Consider the following 27,715-nt stretch of genomic DNA (forward strand, 5'->3'; position numbering starts at 1 on the left):
TTCCCCCTCCCCCAGTTCAGGAACACAGTGAGCCCCCGATGGCTAAGAGGACCTCCCAGAGGTGAGGAAACCTGAGACCCTGAGACCTGAAGTGGTGTCTTCATCCATTTAAGTGGCTATAACAAAATACTGTAGACTGGGTGGCTTGTGAACAGAGATTGATTTCTCACAGTTATGGAGACTAGTAAGTCTAGGATGAAGGTGCTGACAGATTTGGTGTCTGGCGAGCACGTGTTTTCTGGTTCATACACAGAAGTCTTCTCACTGTGTCTGACATAGTGGAAGCAATGAATGAGCTCCCTTGGGTCTTTATAATAAAGGCATCAATTCCATTTATGAGGGCTCCAACCTTATGATCTAATCACCTCTCAAAAGGCCCCACCTCCTAATACCATCACCCTGATGGTTAAAATGTCAACAAATGAATTTGGTGATGCGGGGGGAGTATTCAGGACACAGCAAGTAGCTTCCCCAATACCAAGCTAATCAGTGCCTCTGTTGCTGGTCAGCCATATTCTGTCTTTACATTGACATATGACCCCATGTAGCACAGGCACTGACACTGAGCCACATGATCAAGTGGATATGACCTTCACAGGGGAGGGAGGTAAATGACTCCTACAGAGTGAGAAAAGTCACCGCTGTGGGACCTCACAAAGCCACACATCCATGCCGATGAAACAGCTGGGGTCCAGATGCTAAGTATTCATCTCTAAAATGAAGCCTTTGCTAGCAGCTCAGAAGTCATCAGAGTTTCTCTGTAAGGGTCTCAGGACACGTGCAAAGACATTCTACCGAATCATACTATAAATGTATATTGAAAGTTACAGTGCTGTTTCCCAGAATCACCAGTTACTTCTAACTAGGTAAATTCTTCTCCCCTGACATAGCAGTGGGTTTCAGCAGCCTCAGCCTTTTGGGAAAATAAGCAACCCCAGAAGTCCCTGGGCAAATTTTAGAGTGAATCAGGTGTAAAAATCAGAGGGAACTCTTCTTACTTTCTCCTGAAAACCTGCTGATTTATGGAAACGGGGAAAGATTGCATTGCAAGGTGGAAATCAGTGGCATACAGCTCCCGCTCTTTCTTCTGCTACCCAGAGCACTCTGCAGAGCTCAGAGAATAACCCCAGCACTCAACATGGGAAAATAAATAGCTCTGAGGGGATGTTTGAGAAAAAGTAGCCATTTTCTCAACTTTGAAGATAATAGAAAAGCTGAGAGTAGGAAAGACAAAAGTAACAGAATAATAAAAGTGAAGTCTCAGCCTCACCCTTCTGTTTCAAGTTACATGATCTTGCACAAGTAAAACAGGGGTACTAGGACTATGGCAAGGCTACCAGATTCTTGCTAATATTTCTTCTCTTTCTTGCATAGTAAATGTCGCTTTGCTAACGGACATTTTCCTACCCTTCCTTGTAGCTAAGTGTAGCCATGTAACAATTAGCTTTAAGCTGAAATGTAATAATTAACCTATAAAAATGACCTCTAAGAAGTAGTATGCCTTTTTACTTCTACTTTCTCATGTCCTGGAACACATACATAATGGCTAGAGCTTGAGCAGCCATATTGCACCATGAGGTAGCATGCTAAAAATTGCAGAGCAGCAAGACAGATAGAGCCTACGTCCATCCCTAAGGATTTTAGGAAGCTGCCTTTTCAACGTCAAATTTCCTATCTCTGACTTGTTTTATTTGCAAGAATAAAACTTTATGTGTTTAAACCACTGTAGGAGAGTATATTTTTAATGTGAAGCCAAGCTTAATCATAACGATACAAGTACCAAATTTATAGATTTGCTCTGAGTCTTACAAAGCTAATATGAGTGCCAAATACAGGGAAAAAATACAGAAATGAAAGATTTTTATCTTTCTTTCATACATATACTCCCCCCTCTACCCAATACACACACCATGTACTTCAAGGTTTAAGAATTATGTAAAAATTCATTTTATGTATAAGAGAAAAATATGGATTTTTTTCTTTGAAGACTCAAAGAACAAACATTATTATTACACATGGGAGGGTTTGAACATTGTGAGACTATAGAGTCATTTTAAGTAGCCTAAAGTTTTAATTTTGAACTTTAAACATCTAGAATAAAATTGCAACTAGTCTAGAATGATATACAGAACTCCCTTCATGACTTCCCCAATTGTTATTCTAAAACCAAAGGCCAAAACAAAACTCTTGATTGACTGTTTAAACCAGCTTCTCCCTCAGTGATCTTCCTCCCTGGAAATGCTATCACCACCCACACTGCTGTTCTGACCCATCTGCCAAAGCCGCCCCTGTTGCCTCTCTTTCCCTCCTGTCATCTGACTCAGCAGCAAGTCCTGTCGATATCTGCAAAGCCTCTCACAAATCCATCCACTTTTCCCTCCATATTCCCCACTGCCTGGTGCCAGTCCTCAGTGATTTGCCCCTTGGCAGCTGCCGTAGCTCCTTGACTGGTGTAGTTGGTTCTGGTCTTGCTCCCAAAAAGCACCATAACCATCTTAAAAATGAATACCAAATAATGTAATTGTGCCTAATGAAAATGGTTTCCCAACACAAGTTAGTATGAAATCCTCACCCTCCCTACCTCACCAACATCTCCTTCAGCCTCTCTCCCACTTGGTTCCTTGACTTCAGTCATGTGGTTGTATTTTTGTTCTTTAAATATGCAAAGTTTATTCATGCCAGGACTTTTGTATCTGCTATTTTCCTTTCCTGAATAGCCTTCCCCCACATCTTCACATGGTGTCAGCCTCAACACTCAGATTCCAGCTGCTACCTGCTGCCCCCCAACCACCTCCCTAAAGGCTTACCCATCCTATGCCCTGGTCTCTATCACTTCCCTGTGTTTTAGCATCATTGTAACACAGTAAATACCTGATGTGTGGGGATTTGTTTGAAATTCCCTTTGGCCTGAAACTGCATTGGAAACCGGATCGTCTACAATGTGTTCACAGCTACATCCTCTGTGCTTGGGACATATTAAGTGCTCAGTAATTTCTTTAATGAATGTGTTAATTGACCATGCCAATCAAAATATTATGATCAGCTGAGTTGATTTAACTCAGCTAATGAAATTAACATTAATATTAAATTTAAAGTGAATCCAAACAGAATCATTCATATTCATCCATCCAGCAAGTATCCAAGACTTTAGCGGACCCTACTACCATCCCTACTACTCTGCACTACACCTTAGCACCACAGCCAAAGGCTTTCTTTGGGAGTGTATTTATTCAAACAAGCTTTAAAAAAGGACTAAATTGCTTATCAATAGTAGGGGGTATTAGAGAGTAACAAAAATATTCGTGTTTACATTCATACCTCTTCCCCCTCTCTACTGGTAAAAAATAAGAGCTGTTAAGAGATTATTAAACTACTTTAACCATCTACAGTTGATGGGCAAATCTTCTTCTAATTAAACAAATCCTACAGGTATAAGCCAGCTAAGGAAAACTTTTCATTTTAATAGTAGGCAGTATTTCTCCAGCTTTTTTTGGTCTTTCCCTAGAAACATGCCAAGTGCAGTCAAATATCGTATCTTCAGGGTATCCCACCCACTCACACACACCCCAGGTACTGAGTCTTCTAAACATAACAAATAGAAGTAGAGAAACCACCTGAGTCTAAGCTTAACAAGGTAGAATCAAAACGTGTTAATATTTTTATTGAACAGGAAACCTGTCAGTTACATAGCAATTAGGGTAACAACATGATTCTCATTTTCTTTACTAAATCATGATCTCAGATGAGTATGCTTATTGGTAACTGACTGCTTATAAAAGCTTTTAAACAGTGTTTTGAACAAAGCAAAGACGGCAATGAGAATGAGGTTTAATCATTGGAGGATCACTCATTGAGGAGACAGATCTAGGTTCAAATCCCAACTTAATTTCTTCTAACCCTCTTAGCTCTAGGTAAGTGCCATCCATAGTTTGGATGTGGGTTCCCTCTAAATCTCATGTTGAGATTTGATGCCTGATATGGTTTGGCTGTGTCCCCACCCAAATCTCATCTTGAATTACAGCTCCCATAATCCCCATGTGTGATGGGAGGGACGTAGTGGGAGGTAACTGAATCATGGGGGTGGGTTTTCCCCATACTGTTCTCATGACAGTGAATGAGCCTCATGAGATCCAATTTTTTTATAAAGGGCAGCTCCCCTGCACATGCTTCTTGCCTGCTGCCATGTAAGATGTCATGATTGTGAAGCCTTGCCAGCCATTTGGAACTGGGAGTTCATTAAACCTCTTTCCTTTATAAATCACCCAGTCTCTGGTATATCTTTATTAGCAGTGTGAGAAGAGACTGCTACAATCCCCAGTGTTGGAGGTGAGAACTACTTCACCTCAAATACTGGGGTTGGAGGTGGAGAAGGTGTTTGGGTTATGGGTATGGATCTCTCATGAATGGCTTGGTGTCATCCTTATGGGAATAAGTGAGTTTTCCCTTTCCTGGTTCCCATCAGAGCTGGCTGTTAAAAAGAGCCTGGAACCTCCAGGCTCTACCACTGCCCCTCCCCTCTCGCCACGTGACCTCTGCACACAGCAACTTCCCTTTGCCTTCTACCATGAGTGGAAGGGGCCCGACGCCCTCATCAAATGGAGATACCAACCTTCACCTAAACTTTGCCAGACATCAGAATTGTGAGCCAAATAAACCTTTTTCTTCATAAGTTATCCCATCTTAGGAATTCCTTTACAGCAACACAAGCATGCTAAGACAGTAAGTAACCCCAAGCTCCTTGAACTTCCCTTTTCTCACTTTGCGAAGCAGGGATGAGAAACTACTCTGGTTTTACAGGTTGCTGAAAGTATTCAAGTGCAACGTTACCAGGCAGAAACAAGTTGCCAAATAGGTAGCCTTAAGAAAGTTCACGGAAAATATTACTTCTTTCCCTTTTAAATCTTTATGTATTATTATATCTATATGTATCATGTATCTATATGAATAAAGACATTATCAGCAATGATGATGACTTAGTCTAATAGCTACAGATAATTAGTCTAATAACTATCAATATAACATACAATAATTCCAGATGGTTAAATTCACTTGCAAATAGTCCGGTTTCTCCAGAAGGATTTCAACAGGGGTTGTTGTTTCCTCTTAAAATAGAAAGTTTTAACACAGTTCAAAAGATACTGGATACAAGCATTCCTATTTGCAAGTATCCAGTATCTTTTGAGCTGTGTTAAAACTTTCTATTTTAAGAGGAAACAACAACCCCTGTTGAAATCCTTCTGGAGAAACCGGACTATTTGCAAGTGAATTTAACCATCTGGAATTATTGTATGTTATATTGATAGTTATTAGACTAATTATCTGTAGCTAGACTGGACAGGGAAAACGTGGCACATATACACCACGGAATATTACGCAGCCATCAAAAACGATGAGTTCGTGTCCTTTGTAGGGACAGGGATGAATCTGGAAGCCATCATTCTCAGCAAATTGACACAGGAGCAGAAAATCAAACACTGCATGTTCTCACTCATAGGTGGGTGTTGAACAATGAGAACACATGGACACAGGGAGGGGAGCACTACGCACTGGGGTCTGTTGGAGGGAAATAGGGGAGGAACAGCGGGGGTGGATGGCATGGGGAGAAATGCCAGATATAGGTGATGGGGAGGAGCAAATCACACTGCCATGTGTGTACCTATGCAACAATCTTGCATGTTCTTCACATGTACCCCAAAACCTAAAATGCAATTTAAAAAAAAAAAAAACCAAGCTATACCCTGACCACCTTGGGCATATGTTCTCAGGACCTCCTGAGGGCTGTGTCACAGGCCATGGTTACTCATATTTGGCTGAGAATAAATCTATAAAAATATTTGTCTAGAATAAATCTCTAAAAATAAAAAAAAAAGATACTGGATAATTCAGAGCCCACTTCCCTTTCCTATCGTGATTCCCATATCAAATCCCCATCATCCTCCATGTACTCAACACTCTAAATGTGATGTCCTCCTTCATATATATTTTAACACTTCAACGTTCCCATAGATTTTGTATGTCTGGCTCCTTCTCGTTCTCCAGCCTGAGCTCAAAGGTCACCAGCTCACAGTGGGAAGACACTCCATGGCTGCTCAGTATAAATATTCTCTTCTCACTCCTCCCACTACCCTGTTTATTTCCAGTAGGGCACACAGGTTCAACCCACACCTGTCCTTTGCATGTCTGTTTGCTGGTTTAACATCTGCCCACTCACCAGGATGTATGTTCCTGCAGGCAGGGATCTTACCTAGTTCTCTGCCACTGGCTGAGAACAGGCTCCCAACAAGTATTTAATGAATAAGTAAGCAAACAAACTTGTAAAGTGGTTGTTTTCATTTTGTTTTCCCCAAAATGACAGCAAAACAAGGATATGGATGAAAGCGGTTTACGTTAGCTTAGGCAAAGCCAGCCAGAAGTAGAAGAAAGAGATGAGGAAGAGAAGGAAACTGGGGAAAAGGTGAATATTCCAGTGAGTCACCATCATGGGCAAACTGGGACTCTTGCTAGAAGATACTAGGAGAACACAAGAAAAGGCTTGTGGTTACACACACTCCCCACTCCCACTCCAGGAGAGATATGACTGTTTTGATCCACCAATTCACATAAGTTCTTGATTCAGGGCTACTAATTCCTGCTATACATTCCAACCTTGCTCCGAAATGCAGGCTGACTGGGCTCTGGCAGCCAGCGAAAGCACTCAAAGAATAGCAGAGGCTAAAAGTTGGAAACCAGGCAGGTTGTACACCAAAGTGCTACCTTCCAAGGGGATACATGACAGCAACCTTAACTGTTGCAGCAAAGCTCAAAACATACATTCCAGCCACTGAAAATTAGGGTCATTTTCTCAAGTCCGTAAACCATGCTGGAAACACACATAAAGGATACACAGAGGAATACATGGTACACACACAGCAGCTAACTTTTCTGCTGTCTTCTCAAGTGACATCTTAAATAAAGCATGACCCAAGAAAATAAAACCATTCTGTTTACCATTAAAGAAAAAGATTCATAGCAATATGTGGTTAAATACTACTCCTAGGGTATCTGCTCCAACACCTTGGCACTCCCCCAACCCCCAACAGTGGTCTGGAGAATGGCTTTTGCTTGGGATTCAACATGATTTTGAAATAACCAATCTCATATGAACAAGGTTTATGCTGCAAAGTATTCTCTACAAAGAGCTATTAAAAATCAGTGATGAGTGAAAATAGTCTTCAAAATCTCATGTCAACATTCAAACCCTAGATTGAGTTTCTCCTCTCCAGTTTCATTCAAATAATTACATCCCCTGGATTAAATGATACTTTTTTAATTCGATTGCATCCCACAGCCATATGTTTATTTTATTTGGATGAGGGAGAAAGGTATCTTAATTTCTCATAATAAGAGCTTTCAGGAAATCTGGCACTTCAGTGGCACGGCAGTAATCAAAAGTGAATTCTATACAAGAGGTAAATTATATTGCCTTCCAAATTAATTTTCAAATGGTCACAATACTAATAAAACTCAGGCAAGACTGTGATTTCCCTTTTGCAAAAGTCCAGCTCCTCGCTAACCAGGCGAAGCAAACTCACTGCAGAGCGCAAGGTCAGCTGCGTGCTACGTGTCAGGAAACCTGAGTTCAACCCAAGATGTATGATGCAAGTTGCTAAAGCTGGTGCACAACTTGGGAGGAAATTTGCCTCTTTGTATTCAGTTTCTTTATGGTCTGTGGCTGGTCCTGGAAGATGCCAGCAGCCAGCTGCAGAAACTGGAATGGCTTTGCAGGATTACAAGCCCCTAAACCCCTTATTTAGGATGGGGTTGGAAGCTGATCCTGCTCTTAATATATTGCTTAACTTTACTTTTAACACTTACAGCAAAGATTTTCCTCTGAAATCTACTTCAGGTGACGGATGAGACTCTTACTACGCTGTGAGCAGTTTGAAGGCAAGGACTGGTGTATTCATTTCAAATGACCGCTATAGAACATAGTATCACAAATCTTGTGTCTTAAGGCAACACTAATATATTCTCTTGTAGTTCTAGAGGCTGGAGAAAAATCAGTTTTCTTGCCTTTTCTAGTTTCTAGAGGCCAAGCACATTACTTGGCTTGTGGCCCATATCACTCCAATATCTGCCTCCATCATTCCAACTCTTTCTCTTTTGAACTTCTTTCCTCCCTCTTAGAAGGATCCTGTTATTGCCACCTGAAAAATCCAGAATCATCTTCTCATTTCAAGACCCTTAGGCCAGGTGCAGTGACTCATGCCTATAATCCCAGCACTTTGGGAGGTCGAGGCAGGAAGATCACTTGAGGTCAGGAGTTAGAGACCAGCCTGGCCAACATGGCAAACCCCCATCTCTACTAAAAACACAAAAATGAACCAGGTGTGGTAGTATGTGCCTGTAATCCCAGCTACTTGGAGGCTGAGGCAGGAGAATCTCTGGAACCCAGTAGGCCGTGATTACAGTGAACTGAGGTTGTGCCACTGCACTCCAGCCTGGGCGACATAGCAAGACTCTGTCAAAAAAAAAAAAAGCCCTTAATGATGTCTAAAAAGTCCCTTTTGCCATTGACGGAGCACATTCACAGGTTCTGGGGATTATAGACACCTTTTGTGGTGCTATTCGTTCCATCACAATGGTAATCACTATTGTATCCTGAGCAACTAGCCCAGAAAAGCCAAATCCAGGTAACATGGAACATAGCAAAATAGAAACATAGTGAGCACGTGTGGAGCATGTGATTTATGCATGAAATCAGGCAGGCTGGGTTGTGAATCCTGGCTCAGCGGTTAGCCAACCAGCTTCCTGAACCTCTGAATCTCGGTTTCCTCACCTGTTTAAAATGATAGCTAATGGCACCCACTTTGAGTCATTGATGGCATAAATTAGACAGTGCATGTTGAGAGAGTTTTTCCCAGTGTTTGTTACCATCCAAGCTCAATAAGCTCTCGCTGAAACACAGAATTAAACCGGGAGTCAGCAAATGTTTTCTGTGAAAGACCAGAGAGTAAATATCTTCAGCTTTGAAGGCCACAGTGTGTGTCACAGCTATGCAGCTCTGCAACAGCAGCACAAAAGCAGCCGTAGGGGTACATGTATTTACGAGCAAAGCTGTGTTCCAATAAAACTTTATGAACATTCAAATTTGAATGTTATATAGTTCTCACATGCCATGAAATTTTTTTCTTTTGATTTTTCCCATCCATTTAAAAATATCAAAACATCCTCGCACGTGGGCCACTCAAAAACAGCCAGATGGATTTGGCCCATGGGTCATGAGTTACTGACCTTAGACTAGGTAACTTCCAAACTTCCTTTTATCCAAGGGTCTATGGTCGTGTGAAATAGAATAAAATGTTAGGAAGTGGAGTAAAGGGGAGGCAATTAATCCTGAGTTCAAGGAAATTTGCCTCTGAACCTTGTATTGTTTCCTTATGCTCTGTGGCTAGTCCAGGAAGACCCAGCAAACAGCCCCAGAAACGGAAATCGACAAGGGATCTCATTTAGGACGTGGCTCTGCAGTATCACAAGTCCCTAACCCCCTTACTGAGGAAGGGGTTTGAGGCTGATCCTGCTCTTAATATGTTAGTTAACTTTATGTTTAATACCTACAGCAAAGATGTTCCTTTGACATCAACTTCAGATGATGGAGGAGTCTCTTACTAGACTAGGAGCAGTTTGAAGGCAAGGACTTGTCTCTTAAATTTCTCCTCTTAAATAGCTGGGTTACCTCCACCAGCTCATTTAAACTCGCTAAGTATCTGTTTTCTCATTAGCCAAATGAGAAACGCGTACCTCGCATGAAAGCTATGGAGATTAAAATGAGCAAATCACACAACGCAGCGTCCACAGTGGCCTCTGGGACTCAATCAATGTGGGTTTTCATCCCTTGTTGTCTACCCTGGAGAAAGGGTGTTTCTTCATTGGAAGACTTTGGCTCTAAACTGATCTTCTTTTTAAAGAGACAATTCCTAGTAACAAGATGGAAATGCCAAAGGTGGCTTTCTTCCCTCTTAAAAGAGCACCAGGCCTGGTGATTTACGCAAAGTGATTATGAATCAACTACAGCGGCGGCTCTCAGGGACTGCACGCTGCACTGCCCTCAACAAAACTGGGCTGGACAGAGAGAAGAGGGCTTCTGCCTCTGAGTCCCTCAGAATGCTTCCCTTCCTACTGGAGGTTGAGACTTCAGGGAGAGTCCGGAGGTTGAATCCAAGGTTAACTGCACTTAAATTCAGGGTTCGGAATTTCTCAACTCATTAAGAGTAAAAGAAGAAAGAAAGCAAATGTGTTGTGCATTGCACACGGAATTCAATCTCCCTATCTCCATGCCCCATAACAAAACCCTTCTCCCTGCAACATCCACTGCAGCTCACAGAAGCACAACGCGATAAAACACCAGCTAAGCGCTTACATCATTTTACAATCAAGCATCTCCAAATCTGTTTATCTAATCAGCCCCAAATTCTGTCAGAGCATTGACATGTGCATTTCTAAATAATTTCAGGATGTCAACCTGAATAGACCCGCAGAATCGGAAAGTTAATTATCTTTGACAACTTTGCCAGCTAATTTCCTATTTATATGTACCAAACCGGGGGCCTCTCTCATCCCCTCTTGTCACAAAGGATTTATCAATCAGATCAAGGCCTAAAATTGTCTGCCAAGGCATTCCGGCTTCCCAAAGGGGCGTTTATCTGTTTGAAATCTTACCCTCTATCCAATGACAGCAAAGTTGACATGAAACAGAAGAAGAGCTGCTTCCTTTCTCCGTGAGGCCCCAGCAGCCGAGGGCCCCTCTGGCCAGCTACACCCTCCTGTCCCCCAGCCCAGCACCCCCACCCTCTCTTCTTCCTCTTGTCTTTATCTGCCTACACTTGTCATGCCCAAATTTCCCAAGTGACAACAGCTTCACCTCTGCATTTCAGCTGACAGACCCCGCCAAATGCCGGAGCCCTGCCTGTCTGAGCCAATCCGCTGACCCTCACTTAGGAAGGCGCGCCCTGGGAAACCCAACAGGCCAGTGTTGACAGATGGCTTGATGGTGGCGGCTGGGGCTCCTGTTGTCACTACTTTCCTCTGACAGTTAGTCATGTTTAACTTTAATGGCCATTTCCGCTGCCAGTTTCCCTGGAAAGGAGCTGCTGCTTTACAAGATTGCAGCGGGCTGTGGCTGAGAGGGTTGAGGGCAGGCGCCAGGGTGGGCAAAAATGCCTGGAGTTCTGATGCTGGTTCCCATCAGAGGAGCTGCCGAGGAGGCAGCTACAACCAGGACAGGATAATCAGGCTGGCCTGGACCTTTCCAGTTGCTGCCCTCAGCCACCAGAGGCACAGGAGAAAGGGCGCAGGCAGGAGGTTTTCCAATCATTTATCCATCTACTCACCACGCGTTCACCTAACACATTCTCCAAGCTGATCACCATGTGCATAAGGCCCTACCTTTCAGGAACTTGCAGTTTCATGGACGATATCCACTCACTTCTCTTGTTCCGCAAATCCATACCAAGGACCTTTGATGTACAAGGCACTCTTCTAAGCGCTAAGGATACAGAAGTGAAAAAAAAAAAAAAAGAAAAAAGAATTAAAAAGAGCTGTTCTCATGGAGCTTATATTATTGCAGAGGTCAGCAAACCAGGGCTAGTGGGGAAAATCCAGCTCATCTATTTTTGTAAATAAAGTTTTATTGGAACATATGGGCATTTGTTTGCATATTGCCTATGGCTGCTTTTGTGCTACAACAGCAGAGCTAAGTAGTTGGAACAGACAGCATATATCCTACAAAGTCTATGATACTGACTATCTGGACCTTTACAGAAAAAGTTTTCTGACATATTACTTCAATACAACAGGATAAGTAGAAATAGCAATCTATAGTGTCCAGAGGGAGCCTGGTTGGCGCTGTGAGATCTGTTTTGTTTAGTGTTGTTGCCACATGCCTGGAACAGTGTTTGGCACAGAACAGGTGCTCACCAAAGTTTTCCTTGGCTGGATAAGTGAAAGAACAGATGTTCTGTTTTCACATGTCATGAAATTTTAGAAGGGGCAGACGGAAAGGTTTTAGAAGATTTCATGAAGGAGGTAATACATATGCCAGATGTTGAGGAATAAAAAGGTATCTACCAAAAGAAGAAGAGGGGAAAAGCTTTTCTGGAAGAAGAAAAATCACTTGTCATGTTTACAATGCAGGGGCATAAAACAGGATGGCACATTTGGGGAAAAGAAAGATCGAGCATAGAAGCCTGGATCAAGTCAAAGGGAGGAGGGGCATCATAAAAACTTGCATGTATCGGCCGGGCGCGGTGGCTCAAGCCTGTAATCCCAGCACTTTGGGAGGCCGAGGCGGGTGGATCACGAGGTCAAGAGATCGAGACCATCCTGGTCAACATGGTGAAACCCCGTCTCTACTAAAAACTACAAAAAATTGGCTGGGCATGGTGGCGCGTGCCTGTAATCCCAGCTACTCAGGAGGCTGAGGCAGGAGAATTGCCTGAACCCAGGAGGCGGAGGTTGCGGTGAGCCGAGATCGCGCCATTGCACTCCAGCCTGGGTAACAAGAGTGAAACTCCGTCTCAAAATAAAAAGGTATCTACCAAAAGGTCTTGCATGTATCATCTTACTGAAGACAGACAGCATGCATAACCTCAGGCTGAAGCCAGTGGAACTTCACAGAGAGGCCCCATACTTTGGAGTATCTTCTTTAAAATAGAATTCGGCCTCCATTTCTTCCATCTGGGGCACTCATCATCCCTTTGTCCCATGCATGGGTGTAAAGGAAGGAAGCTGAACAGATGCCCCAAGAAGCTTTAGGACAATGCCTACAGGGTCATCCTGGGCCCCTGGCCAAGACCCAGTTCCAGGAGAATGGTCCAGCAAGCAGGAGGCTCCCGTTGACTGGCATGGGAATTACTTCACGGAACTATGTGGGATTGTACCACTGAAATAGTGCTGCCAGGTGGAGTTTAGGATGACTATTACTCATGTCAGACACACTCTTGAGTTTGGGGCTTTGGCTGTTCACAGATCATTGTCAATCCTTGCACCTGTTGGGTGGGCACCTGTGTTGGCTTTCGCCATCTTCTGACAGGAGTGCCACCTACAGGATGTAACACCCAAGGGCAATTGGGTGGTGGCAGATGTCGTTTATCCTGTGTTCTTTCTAGTCTGCTGCTGATACCCAAGGGGGCTACTCTCTCCTTTGCAGGCTCCATGGAGAGTGGGTTTGAACATGCCTGTCTCCTCTGAGGGTTCCACAATGTCAGATGGCCTTTTAATTGACATCCTCTCTTGCCTCTGTTCATGTGTTGATGTGCGGCTCTATGTTAATGTCATGGTGGATGAGAAGAAGACACTCTTTGCACAAACAGATTACTCTTCTTTCTCTATCCATGGGCCCTTGACATCCTACCCTGTGCTTCCCACTGTGTGGAAGGCAAGCTGCCGTCATCAAAAGAGGTCACATGCTTGGAGCACTGTGATTATAGCCTCAAAATTTTGTATGTCGACGTGTCTACATGTCCTATGTTGAAACAACAAAATTCTAAATGGTAGATTTAGCATGACCAGAAAACAAATCATGGTTCCTATTCTCCTGCATCCTCTTGATAGGACTGCATTTATGGTCATCAATGAAGCACAGCCTTTGAGAGAATCACTAGAAACCAGTATTTAAAGGCAGCATGACGCATGATGCAGCTTATGAATAATGACAGAACCAGCATTAAATAAATGGTGTTGGGATTTGCAGAGCAAGACGAACTGTGTTGTTTCAACATAAATAGGTTACAGAAAGCCATCATATTTCAAGTTAAAGCAGTGTTGTTACCTTTTGCTCATGATAAAAGATATGAAATTAGCCAGGAATGGCGTATTGGATAATAAAGAACACAAAGAGGTGCTTTCCGGAATTAATGGTGCCTGAACTCTGCAAATGCATTGATTGGACAATAAACCAATTTATGTTCTCTGCCCATTGTTCTACCTATTCATCAGTAAATTGCTATACCTCATATGGACCCATGAATTCTATAATACATTTTATAATCAAATTGTTTATATAGACACAATTATTGCCCAAGGTCTCACACACCCACAAGGGGTCCTGAAGGTACAATATGTGCCTTTCAGTCCCAGAGAAGTATCATGTTTACAAAAAAAAAAAAAAAAAAAAAAAAAAAAAAAAAGGCAACAATTAAAGAACCAACAAATGACCTGAAGGAATCCTAGCCTTTACTCCTTTTCCTTGAAGGACATCTAGCATTGACCAGAAACTTTTTATCCTTTCCGAGTTCTCACCTCCAACATTCTCCAAAGTGTTTTGGCCTTTTTGCTAATACACCTCCTTCCAAAGCAGTCTCCCTCCATCCTCCCCACACTCTGTCATGCTTCTATACAGTCCAGTTTCACTTTCATCACCAAGTTCATCCACAGCCCAGCCTTTCTAATCTTCTTTTTCTAGCTTTATGGGCCTCCCTTAGTGCAGCAAGTTGACACATAAAATTTACCATCACAGCATGTTAACAGTTAAGTGTAAAAACCAAAATGATGGAGTGTTAGCATCCCATAGAGTACCAATATAGTTCAAATACAGTACTGATTTCCAAATTAGTAGTATGGAAAAAGGAAAGAAGAAAACTAAGCCAGTTCTAGTGAAAGAGAATTGGTAGAAAATAACAAGGAACAATTATGGTAAATAACAGCAACAAAGTAAGATAGTATATATAAATTGAAATGTACTGGTAATCATAATAAGACTAAATAAACCTTTACTAGTTAAAAAAGACAGATATGGCCAGGCGCGATGGCTCATGCCTGTAATCCCAGCACTTTGGGAGGCGGAGGCAGGCGGATAACCAGGTCAGGAGATTGAGACCATCCTGGCCAACATAGTGAAACCCCGTCTCCACTAAAAATACAAAAATTAGCTGGACATGGTGGCACATGCCTGCAATCACAGCTACTCAGGACGCTGAGGCAGGAGAATCATTTGAACCAGGGAGTCAGGGGTTGCAGTGAGCTGAGATCACACCACTGCACTGCAGCCTGGCAACAGAGTGAAACTCTGTCTCAAAAAAAAAAAAAGATCAGAATTATCAAAAGCAAAGGGAATATACATTTTGTCATGTTCACCTAATAAATAGTAGCTAAAAGTAAGCGGTGTAATATTAATGTCAGACAAAATGTATCAGACTGTAATATAACAAAAAACATTGTTAATGATAAAGTTTTATGACATGATTCAAGGAATGTTATCCTTCCATCTGACTTATACTAGCATATACCTGATAATATAGCTTCAAAGACAAAGCAAAAACAAACAGAATTACAGAAAAAATTAATAAATGCAGAATAAACATATAATATTTTAATGAATTTCTATCATTAATTGGTTAGTTCTTCAGCATTTGACTCATTACCTGATTTTCCATCTCAAAAATCTAAAAATGACCCCAGAAGAAATAAACCCCATTGCTTCCATTCACAACTTCCTCCCAGATGGACTTTTAGGAAGGGGTACCTGTGAATACTCTAATGCCACAAACGACATATTGATCAGCTTATGTTTGCCAGACTAAGTTTTGAGATTTCTCCCAAAAGCCCGAGATAAGAATTGAAATATAGACCATGGTATTGCCCAGAACATTACTTTCCAGTTGAAATAAAGATTTAAGTAGCTGGATACAAAGACTTTAAGAGGCGGTTTCAAGAAGATCTTGAAATTCTACAGCAGGTTTTGTCTTTGTCTTCACCATCAAAGCAGAAGGAATGAGTGTCAGAAATGATGACAAAATGTGGGGCATTGATTATATAATTTGTGATTAATTTCATCTGGACTTTGGTACTTGGGCCTCTGCATATAAAAACGAACCTATGGAGTGAATATAGCAAAAAATTTGTGTCACAGAAGTTGTCAAATGGTACATGAAATGGAGCAAACAAAACGATCCCAAATAACCCCTCTCTAACCAAGGTGCCATAAACTTGTGTATCTGGGGGGCTCTTAGGGGTATATGGGGAAGTCTTGATATTAATCCTGGAAATTAAGTGCAGGTCTTCAGAAAACAAGAAAATTAGATTTTCTTTGGTGTGTTTAGATTTTTTTAAATTAATAGACTATTTTTTAGAGCAACTTTAAGAACTGAACAGAAAGCACAGTGAGGGAGTTCGCATCTGCTCCACGTCCTCCTTCTCCTCCTCAACTTCCCTCATTATTACCACCTTGCACTAGTGTGGTACATTTGTTACAACTGATGAATCAATGTTAACACATAATTATCCACCAAAACCCGCAGTTTACATTACAGTTTACTCGGTGTACTGTATAGCTGTATGGGTTTTGAGTTTTGTTTTTAGGTTACTTTCTCCCTACATTTTTTAGCGCCTAAGGACTCCTTAAATTTTTCTTTAATGTACTAAGGCAAGCACATTTATAAACAACAGCTAGACTCCTTTTAAAATTGCCTAAGGATATATCCTTGTAAATGAACACTTCTGATTGAGTCAATCCAATTATACACACATTCTGCAGCACTTACTGTACAGTGGGTGCTGAGTATACAGTAGTGGAAAAGAGAGAAACAGTCTTTTTCATCATAAAACTTAAAGCACTGTTTACAATAGTAAAGACCTGGAACCAACCCAAATGCCCATCGATGATAGACTGGATAGGGAAAATGTGGCACATATACACCATGGAATACTATGCAGCCATCAAAAACGATGAGTTCATGTCCTTTGTAGGGACATGGATGAACCTGGAAACCATCATTCTCAGCAAACTGACACAAGAACAGAAAATCAAACACCACATGTTCTCACTCATAGGCGGGTGTTGAACAATGAGAACACATGGACACAGGAAGGGCAGCACTACACACTGGGGTCTGTCGGAGGGAAATAGGGAAGGGACAGCGGGGGGTGGGGAGCTGGGGAGAGACAGCATGGGGAGAAATGCCAGATACAGGTGATGGGGAGGAAGGCAGCACATCACACTGCCATGTGTGTACCTATGCAACAATCTTACATGTTCTTCACATGTACCCCAAAACCTAAAATGCAATAAAAACAAATAAAAAAATAAAGTTAAATGAAAAAGATGAATATTCAGTAAGTCATTACAAGTAGGCTCTCCTTTGAAAAGGCACAAAGAGGCTTCAAGAGTCTATCACACAACGTGAGGAAATGCTACCGCCGGCTTCCTAGCCTTGGCTGGAGCAAAGAACTTGGATGTTCTGGTTCACTTTGGGGCCATCTCTCGAGTCAGTTTATGATTTCCAGGGGTTTTGTCTAATCTGGAAGCTGGCTCAGGTCCCCACTTCTAGTTTCCTGGGTTCTGGGCATCTCAGAGTGCCCGGACCAGGGGTCCCCACATCTGTGCTGCAGGGCTCAGGCCCGTAGCTCCCAGAGCCACCTCCTGTCACATCCCGTTCTGCGGGAGTGAAGAATTAGCTGCCTCACTGCACTGACACCCTTTGTCTGGCAGTGCTGAGCTGGTCAGTTTGTGCCCAGATTTATTTCAGTCACGAATTTCCTGAGCTGCAAGGACTGGCTGAAGGGACAGGAACACTGTGAGACTGTTCGCCTTATGTGTTAGTTTACTAGAGCAGCCGTAAGAAAAGTAGCACACACTGAGTGGCCTGAAACCACAAAAAATGTGTCCTCTCACAGTCTGGAGGCTAGAAGTCCAAAACCAAGGCATTGACAAGGCCGTGCTCCCCCTGAGGGCTCCAGAAAGAATCTGCTCCAGGTACACCCAGCTTCTGGGGGTGGCCAGCGATCCTGGGCACTCCTCGGCCTCTTGACATCATTCGGATCTCTGCCTCTGTCATCGCACCACATTCTTCCTGTCTGACTCTGTCTCTACACCCACATTTCCCACTTTTAATTGTACTTTAGGTTCTGGGGCACATGTGCTGATCATGCAGCATTGTTGCACAGGTACATACTTGGCAAGGTGGTTTGCTTCCTCCATCCCCCATCACCTGTAACTGGCATTTCTTCCCTTGTTATCCCTCCCAGCTCCCCCATTCCCTGCTGTCCCTCCCTTAGCAGCGCCCCCACCGCACCAACCCCACTGTGTGATGCTCCCCTTCCTATGTCCATGTGTTCTCATTGTTCAACCTATTAGTGAGAACATGTTCGCCTATTAGTGAGAACATGCAGTGTTTGGTTTCCTGTTCTTGTGTCAGTTTGCTGATAATGATGGTTTCCAGATTCATCCATGTCCCTACAAAGGACATGAACTGATCCTTTTTTATGGCTGCGTAGTAGTCCCTCTTCTTATGAGGACACAGTCATTAAATCAGGACTCACCCTAATCCAGCATCATCTCCTCTTAAGTTCTTTACATCTGCAAGAACTGCCACCCCACCCCATTTCCAAAAAAGGTCACATTCACAGGTGCCAGGCATTAGGACTTGAACATATCTTTGGGAGGGGATACAATTTAATCCATGACCCCTTGAATTCCCAAGGTTGGTTCACAGCTGGTTTCCCCCAGAGTGAAACTCAGTGGATATAAAGCTGACACTGGCAAAAGACATAGCCGTTGTTTCCAGACCCTTCCACTGCCTTGGTGAATCCTTGAATGATGACTGGGTCTAAGAGCTTAGGCAATGCCAAATGCCACATGTGTAGGTGATTTTAAAGAAGGAAGAGGCACAAAGTGCGGCTGTTCTGCAGAACTGGAAAATCTAGGTGCTACAGTTTCCCAGAGTCCTGGAGAAGATCACCTTTGGATCCCAAGTGGAAACCAGATATCAGATGGGTCCTCCTGACTTTACCAATTTAATTAAATATTGCCCACAATATATTTATTTCAAAATGTATTCGCTAAGTGTCTTCACTGCTCTAGGCACTGAAGACGGGGTGGTGGGGAGTAAGACAAATGCCTAACCATGGAGCTCATATTCCAGTAAAAGGAGACCAGCCATCAATAGGCAAGTAAGTGAAAAGTAGAGAAAGGAATTCCTGCAGTGGGGCATGGAATGGATGGGAGGGAGTCAGTAGAGAAAGTGAGTGAGGCCATTCTTGGGAAGTCTGGCTTCTAATGCGGGGAGCAGGCAGGAAAAGCAATGGAGGTGTCCGGCTTGTTGTCTGTTTATTTGGGGGATGGGAATGACTTGCATGTGATCAGCTACTGAAAGATTTGATGAGAGAGGTTTCAATTGCAAAAAGAGAGGACGTTATAGATGGCTGAAGGTCTTGAGGGCAGGGGGGTGTCTAGTGTTGAGGAGGATCAAAAGTGGAGGAGGAAATTCTGGGAAAGGTGTGGAGGTAGGTGTATCAGAGGGAGGAGCACACACCTGCCCCCTCCTCACTTTCCTCCATGGTCTATTCAATAGGAGCAAGCTCTTCCAGCTGGGGATGGGTCAGGACCTGGAGGAGTCATCAGGTTCTCCAATTGTCATGAAATGGAGTTGAGAATGGGACTTGGGGCTGGGGGAGAAGACTGAGGCAGCCAGGAGGAGGTTAGACACTATGACTTCCCAGGAGCTAAGGAAACATAGAACTCCTTACAAGGTGCTAGTTATCTTTCAAGAGCTCTGGGTACGAATCTTGGCTCCAACACCCTGGAAAGGTCTCTTAACCTTTCAGGGCTTCAGTTGTCTCATCTGTAAGTTGCTGATAACAAACTTCAAACTTTCCTGGGCTGCTCTAGGAATTAAATGAATGACACCATGAAAAGTATTTAGAACAATGTCTGATACAGGGTGGGGCTTACTCAATGTCTGCTGTAGCAGAGGGAGTCATCCCCTCTGTTACTTCACGTTTGAGATGCCTCATACCTGCCAGGCACTGTTTCAGCTGTTGATAAAATAAAGACAAATATAAAGTCCTTGCCCTGGAAGAAACAGCCCATTAGACAGCCACATATGCCAACTCCGAGGCACAACTGCTGGGCAAACCAGGGCAAAGGGAACAAAAAAACTTGCTGTAGGCATGAAAGAAATCCCCATCCTTGTCGTTGGAAAGGCTCTCAGCCCTCATTTCAGCCAGATTAGCTGGAATGTGAGAAATCATTTCCAGGAAGCCAAAGGTACCAAGACCAGCTCCAGTCCTTTCTGCATCCTGTTCCCAGGCCTGAATAGGCTGAGTGCTTTGCTGCCACACTGGCTAATTCTGTACCGCTGAATTAGGGGGCTGTCATGGCCCACCAAGGCCGCCTCCATCACTGTCTCTGCGCATCCTGGCATCTGGTCTGAAGGCCGCAGGCAGCAGTCAAATGCTCCCCTTGACACACGCTCAGCTAAGAAGCCAGCTGGACATCCTGAGGAGTGCCTCTGATGACATCCTCTGCAAACAGCCTGCAAACAAAGCTGCTGTGCACACTGATCTGAGTCAGTGTCATTGTGCAAGGGACACTGTGATAATACTGCCTAACTCCAAATGGTCCACTTAACTTCCCAGCTTTGGGGAATTCATTCTCAGACTCACCATTCCCTAAACATGAACACGTGTAGTGCCGACGATGTTTTGCAGCAATTGTCCAATACAGGAGTATGCGGGGCAACAAATGATGATCTAATGCTTCTGCTTCCGTGGTAGTTCAGTGAGGACCACTGAATGCAACCTGCTTGGAAGAGCCCATGTGGGGATGGACATCTCAACCACTCAGAATCTCTGTGAACTTGTTTTCTGGTTCTCACTTTGCTCACTGCGAGACAGAGCTAACACTCCCGTCTCTCTCAGTATGTCTGAGAAAATGTAATGAAAAAAATTCTTGGGGAAGCATTTGTTGGAAACAATTTGGAAACTCTTCTTAGATGCTGAGAAATTCTGGAGAAAGGAAATGCACATAAGAGGATCAGCCACCTGAAATCCTTTCCTGACAAGGCAGAAGATTAATGCACTTATTAAGACCCTCAGAATTTGCAAATGGAGACAACCTAAGAGATAATGCTGATGCTCTCATTTAATCAAGAAACTGACTGCAAGAGGTTGGCAACAGAGACAAAGTCATACCACAGGAGGATTTCAACTGGAATGTTGTCTCTCTGGGTCCTAATCCATTCACCACTGTATAGGCCCACTCTACCCAGACCATCTCTCCTCAGGGCAGGTGCCCAGAGATAAGGTTCTCACCACGACTCTAGTTCTCAAGCCAATATCTGGTCTTTAAGCTCCACCAAGGCTGCCTCCAGGATTGGCCTTATTGGCTTCAAACAAAAATAAACAAGGCTGGGTGGGGCCCTAAAAGAATAAGTGACTACTTGTTCTTTTTTATAAAAGCATCATTCATTCCTGTCTGCAGTACACACAATAAATTTCTTTTGTGTTTTCCTGAGTCATCAAAAACAAGTTAACTGAAGACTATTTTCTGGTATCTTCTCTTAGCCATGTCCCCACTTACCCCTTGGAAGTCTTTGCCGGTGCCATGTCCGTTGCAAAAAACTCAAGGGTTCGTCCAGTGGGAATCACATACAAGAACTAAGAGTTTAGTTCCATGTCACTTGCTCTTGTTTGAGGACCTGAGTTCTATCCTCGGTTCTTCTGACTTTCTCTGTGATTCTGTTTCCTCACTGACAAATCGCCCTGGGGATGTGCCTATTCCCAGGCTCCGCTTCACAAACACCACCGGCGTGTCCATATCTTTTCTAAACGTGAGAGCCTTTGTAGCAATTCCAAACACAGTCTCACTTGTGATGATTAGTGGGGGTTGTTCTGGGCATTGTCACATAGTTATCACCATTCCTGGCCTCCGGGATGCCAACAGCACCTTCCCCAGTTGTGACAATTAAAATAAATCTTCAGGCACTGTTAAATGTCACCTGGGGAGCACCACCCCCCCAGGTAACAAAGGCCTAAGACTGCAATGCTTCCAAATTGGTTCCTTTCGCTTAGCGCTGCTTTGGTTATGTGGGCTGTTTTGGGGTTGCATACAAATTTTAGAGTTTTTTTTCTCATCTTGTGAAGCATGATGGTGGTATTTTGATAGGAATTGCATTGAACTTGTAGATTGCATTTGGCTGTAGGGTCATTTTCACAATGTTGATTCTACCCATCCATGAGCATGGGATGTGTTTCCATTTGTTCTTGTCATCTATCATTTTTTTCAGCAGTGTTTTGTAGTTTTCCTTGTAGAGGTCTTTCACCTTCTTCATTAGGTATATTCCTAAGTATTTCATTGTATTTTACTCTATGTGCCGCTATTGTAAAGGCGTGGAGGTCTTGATTTGATTCTCATCTTGGTTGCTGTTCATGTGTAGCATAGCTACTGATTTGTGTACATTGATTTTTGCGTCCTGAAACTTTGCTGAATTCATTTACCAGTTCTAGGAGCTTTCGGGATTAGTCTTTACGGTTTTCTAGGTATATGATCATGTCATCGGCAAACAGCAGCAGTTTGACTTCCTCTTTATCAGACCACAGTGAAAATACCTTTTCCAAGCTGTTCTTGAGCCCACTCTATCCAGACCAACCCTCTTCAGGAAAGGTGCCCAGAGATAAGGTTCTAACCATGACTCTGTCTAGTTCTTAAGCCAACATAAGGTCTTTAAGCTTCTCCAAGGCTGCCTTCAGAGTTGGCCTTATTGGCTTCAAACAAAAATAAACACAGCTGGATGGGGCCCTAATAAAATATGCGTTTACTTGCTCTTTTTTATAAAAGTATCATTCCTGTCTACAGCACACACAATAAATTTCTTTTGTGTTTTCCTGAGTCATCAAAAACAAGTTAATTGAAGACTGTGTTCTGGTATCTTCTCTTAGCAATTTTCAAGTAATGATTTTGTATTTTTGAACATTAGGTGAGGAAAAAGGTAGTTACAAATTTTTTAAATGGAGTTGAGAGGCATGGGAAAGGTACCCCAAATAATATTAAACAATAATTTATTAGAAATTTACTAATTATTATCATTATCATCATAATTTTTATTTCCTGGCTTCATCAAAAGAGTCACAATTCTCAAAAGCACAAGAGGCAACCAACTGCATCTAATGAGATACAACCAGGACATGGACGTCTTCTTAGTATTTCACTTCTTGTTGTCAATCCAGTTGAAACGCCAAGATACCACTGAATGAACGATTCTCAAGTCAGCTCTGAACAGCACATCAAGATTTCCATTAAAAAAAGAGAGAGAAAACCCAGCATGTTCCCAGGCTTTTATTCATTTGTATACCTATAAGAAGCAGCTGCAACTTTGCATACAAGTGATTTCTTTTTACATAAATAAAATGTTTTTGCCATTTTTAGTCACTGAAGCATTAAAAAAATAAAGTGGAAGCATTTGAAAGGGCTTGCTTTAAAAAATAATTTTGTTTACTGAATGACTAGTTCTTGGTTTTTTGAAAAGTTTGCCATACATCCCGTTTCCAATTCAATTTTCTTTTACCCCCATAGACCTCTGTGCTTTTAATTGCTACTCTGATTTTGGAGGCAAAGATTTCTTTCTTCTGAAGATGCTCTGCTGCCTGAGATAAATGATATTTGGGGATTTTGAAAGTACTTTTAAGCATGGCATTAAGAAATCTAAACATGAAAACTATGAACATCAGAGGCAAAGGTGTCAGGAGGCAGCCTGCTGTAGAAGGAGATTTGTCAGTCTACAGATGAGCAGATGTTAAAAATCAAGAAGTGGAAGAAAGCACCATTCTATGTCTCATTTTTATGCCTGACTCAGAACTCCATATGGAGTGATCGTGGCCTTTATGTCCACCAGAGAAATTTGTATTCTCCCAAGCCAGCTAGCATCATTTCCTCCTTTATCCACTTTGCTTCACTCTCTCTTCTTTCTCCTGCAGTGGAGAAGGTCAGGACTCTACTTAATAAGTTAAGATGTCTTGGTTGATTAAACGTAGGGCCTTAAACTATTTCTATAACCCAACCAACACACTTACATACACTCTGTCCTTCCTAAATTGCCCAGGTTTCCACCTAAGTAATCGGCAAGAAGCAAGTTTTCTATTGATGGGTGACAATCATCACAAACTTAGTAGGCTAGAGGAGTTCGTTCAACGTATTTTTTATTTCTCTTGGTTCTGTGGGTTGATGGTGGGTCTTGTAACCCAGGCCACCTCATCTGGGATGGGTGATCTAGGGTGGCCTCGTGCGTATGTCTAGAAGTTGGCTCAATGTCAGATGGAGCAGCAGGATGGGCATACATTTGGTCACATGTCTACATGTATCAGGCACACCTGGGTTCTCTCACATGGTGTTGCCTCAGGGCTCTAGAAAACACCAAGAGGATGGCCTCAATGCATGAGCAGTTTCCAGGACTCTGCTTGCTTTAGGTTTGCTGCTGTCCCCTTGGCCAGAGCAAGTCTTGAGGCCAGCTCAGAATCAGTACAGGATGTCACTACCAAAGGCTGTGTTGAGAGAACCGGAATAATTGGTGGCCGTTTTCATCATTTATCACATTTATACATTAAACAAATATAGTTGATCCTTATTATCCACAGATTCCATATTTGCAAATTTCCCTACTCACCAAATGTATTTCTAACCCTAAAATCAACATACTCAGCACTTTGGTGGTCATTTGCAGACATGCATATGACAGTGAAAAAACAGTTGTCCAGGAAGAACATTCCCAGCTGCAGTCAAACAAGGCCATGCTCTGCCTTCCTTTTTTTTTTTTTTTTTTTGATATGGAGTCTCGGTCTTTTACCAATGCCGGAAAGCAGTGGTATGATCTTAGCTCACTGCAACCTCCGTCTCCCAGGTTCAAGGAATTCTCCTGCCTCAGTCTCCCAAGTAGCTGAGACTACAAGCATGTGCCACCACGCCTGACTAATTTTTGTATTTTTAGTAGAGACAAGGTTTTACCATGTTGGCCAGGCTGGTCTCGAATGCCTGACCTCAGGTGACCTGCCTGCCTCAGCCTCCCAAAGTGCTGGGATTACAGGCATGAGCCACCGCGCCAGGCCTCATGTTCTGCATTCTGTTTCAGCTCTCATATTGCTAACTAATAGCCTTCGTGTGATCTGTTTAGTGCCATGGTTTTTGCATTTTTATGCTTTCTGCTGGTGATTTCACCGTTTAAAATGGCCTCCAAGGGTAGTGCCGAACTGCTGGCTTTGAGCACAAGAAGGCTGACATGTGCCTTATGAAGAAAATGCATAAGCTTTGCTCAGACATGAATTACAGCACTGTTGGCTGTGAATTCCATGTTGATGAATTAAACAAGCAGTCTTTAAAGAGAAATACACATAAAACAAAGTTATGTATTAGATCAGATGACAAAAATGTTGTGGCCAGAAACTCATAAGACCCTAAACTTTTTTATTTCCGAGGAGCAATGGCTCAGTATTTGCTAAGTCGGTGTTCACAGTGACACTGCAGGATCGACTTAGCTACCATGCATAGTGAGAATCAGCTGTGTTCAACGAGCTCCTTCTTGTACGAAGCACCACGCCCATAGCTGGGTGTTTGGTGAACTCCTCCTTTCAGGGAGCTTAAAGTTTAGAGAAGGAGCCATGCATGACTAAATGCATTAATCAATGACGCTAATGAATGTGCAATTTCAGGCAAGTCAGGGAAGATACCCTGAGGATGTGAAGTGTGAGCCGAGACCTAAAGAATGAGTGGGAGGTTTATAGCTCAAACCCCTGGGAAAGAGGCTCTGAGCACAGGGGTGCACTGCAGAGCTTTCTCAGGAACATCTCCTGAGTGAGGGGAGCTGCATGAAGCAAAGGGAAAAGTGGCAGCAGAGGTCTCAGCCAAGCCCCACAGGAACTCTGTAGCTAAAAAAAAACTTAGCAGAAATGTCCCCAACAAGGCAAGAAGCCTGGGACTTTGTACCCTCACATCGACCAGACATAAACTGCTAGGCGGTACCTCCCTTCAGTTGAGGACAATCAGTGGGAAAAAGACGCAGCTGTCAGCTGATGAGAGTCACAGCAATTTTAAAAATGAATGCTTTATAAAGTGAGCAGTGCCATCCTTCCCTCCAGCGTCCCTAAAAATGCAACCAAAAAGGAAGGGCAGCTCTGCCAAACAGGGTGAAGAGCATGTGCAAAGGCCCCATGGTTAGAGGGAGGCGTGAAAGAAGTGAGCAGTGTGAAGACTCACATATGGCAGGGGCCTTGAGAGCAGGTATTGATACAAGTGTGGAGTGAGAAGAAGCTGAGAACAGGCCAGGATGAGATCCAGGGTCTCACAGACCATGACTAGAACTTTTCTCTTCATCCTAAGAGTAATATGAAGTAATAGAGGTTTTAAGCAAAGGAAGTGACCTGCTTCAGTGAAGAGAACAGAATTGAGCAGACTGGGGAGAAGAGAGGCTGTGTGGATATCGGAAGACAGGCTTGTGTGTATTTAAAAAGCAGCTAAGCAGGTAGTAAGAAGTGAACAAAGGTGGAGAGGTGTTTAGACGGGAAGTCAACAGGACTTACCATGAAACAGACGTGGGCAGGTATGAGACGAGGCACCACAGACGCTGCCTGGTTCCTGATCTTCCCAAATAAACAAACAGAGGTGCCCTGTGCTGGGATGCAGATTTCTAAAAGAGGACTAGGTTTGGGAAGATGGCAGGAGTAGGAAACTCACATTAGAATCAGCCAGATTGTACTCAAAACAGTCAAATGGATATACTTGGCTCACACTCCAATTCACGTGTCTGGCACTCAGAGATTTGGGGTGAGGATTTAAATTTATGAGTCATGGCACACAGATGGCAATGAAAGTCTTAGGTGGGGATGGAGCTGTCCAGGGAGCAGAGCAGAAGAGAAAAGGACCTCAGACTTGGAGCCAGGGGCATTTCACATTCAATGGCCAGGTGAATAAGAGAGGCAATAAAGGACCCTGAAGAACAGCATGATGAGTGGATGGAAACAGGAGGAAAAGAGGCCATAGGCCCCAACCTAAGACATGGTTTCAGTGAGAGAGCAAGCCAGAGTCAAGTGCTGCTGAGGAGGTCTGCTTACATAAAGTCTGAAAACTTTCTACCAGATTATTAGAAGATAACAGAGTTGGGGTCGGTCTCAATTGTGAGAAAAGAAACAGGTATAATTTTTTTTCCATTTAAGGAATGATAACTCTGGGTTTTAGAGACTGGCATCATCATGTTGCTAGATAAACTTGTTCCTTCCTTTTCTGCATGTGGCTCATGGGAGGAAAAGCTATAGGAAATCTTAGCACTTAGACAAATGATTGTGTATGCTTGAAAGCCAAGGAAACACTGTATTTGATTAGCTTGGAAACAGCCAGTTCTCTTTTACTAGAAAGAAGATCAAAAGCTTGGAGAGAAACCAAATACATGGAAAACTGAGCAAGAGTGAGATACTCTCTGAAACCTGAATTTTACAAATTGTAACACCAAATCCTCGTGAGTTTTCAGTGAGCCCTACATTCATTTATTCATTCATTCATTCATTCTAAATTGACACAACCACTTTGGGAATTACTATAACAAGATTCATGAAAATAGTCCTATTCCTTTTGGTGCTGATTCTTCTCTTATTTTATCTGAGGATCTAATTTAACAAAAACATACAAAAAATAAATTATATACAGACATTTATTCAATGAACATTTTCTCCAAAAGCTAATCTTTGAAAAAAAAATAAATGTTCATTATTTGGGAAAATTTTTAATAAATATTTGTAAAGCAGCAGAATGTAATATTGGGGAATCACTAAAATGGCTTCGTAGTACCACAAGAGAAAATGTCAAAGTGAAAATAAAGTATAAAAGAGTAGGTTTGGTATTGCTTTATCTGTGTAAGTTCTGTATGTAGATAAAAATGAAGTCATTGAGTTATATAGTGAGGTCACAGATTTTCAATTTTTA

The sequence above is a fragment of the Sapajus apella genome, unplaced genomic scaffold (genome assembly GCF_009761245.1).
Source record: "Sapajus apella isolate SASKATOON/1434 unplaced genomic scaffold, GSC_monkey_1.0 scaffold15, whole genome shotgun sequence".
NCBI classification, from domain to species: Eukaryota; Metazoa; Chordata; class Mammalia; order Primates; family Cebidae; genus Sapajus; species Sapajus apella.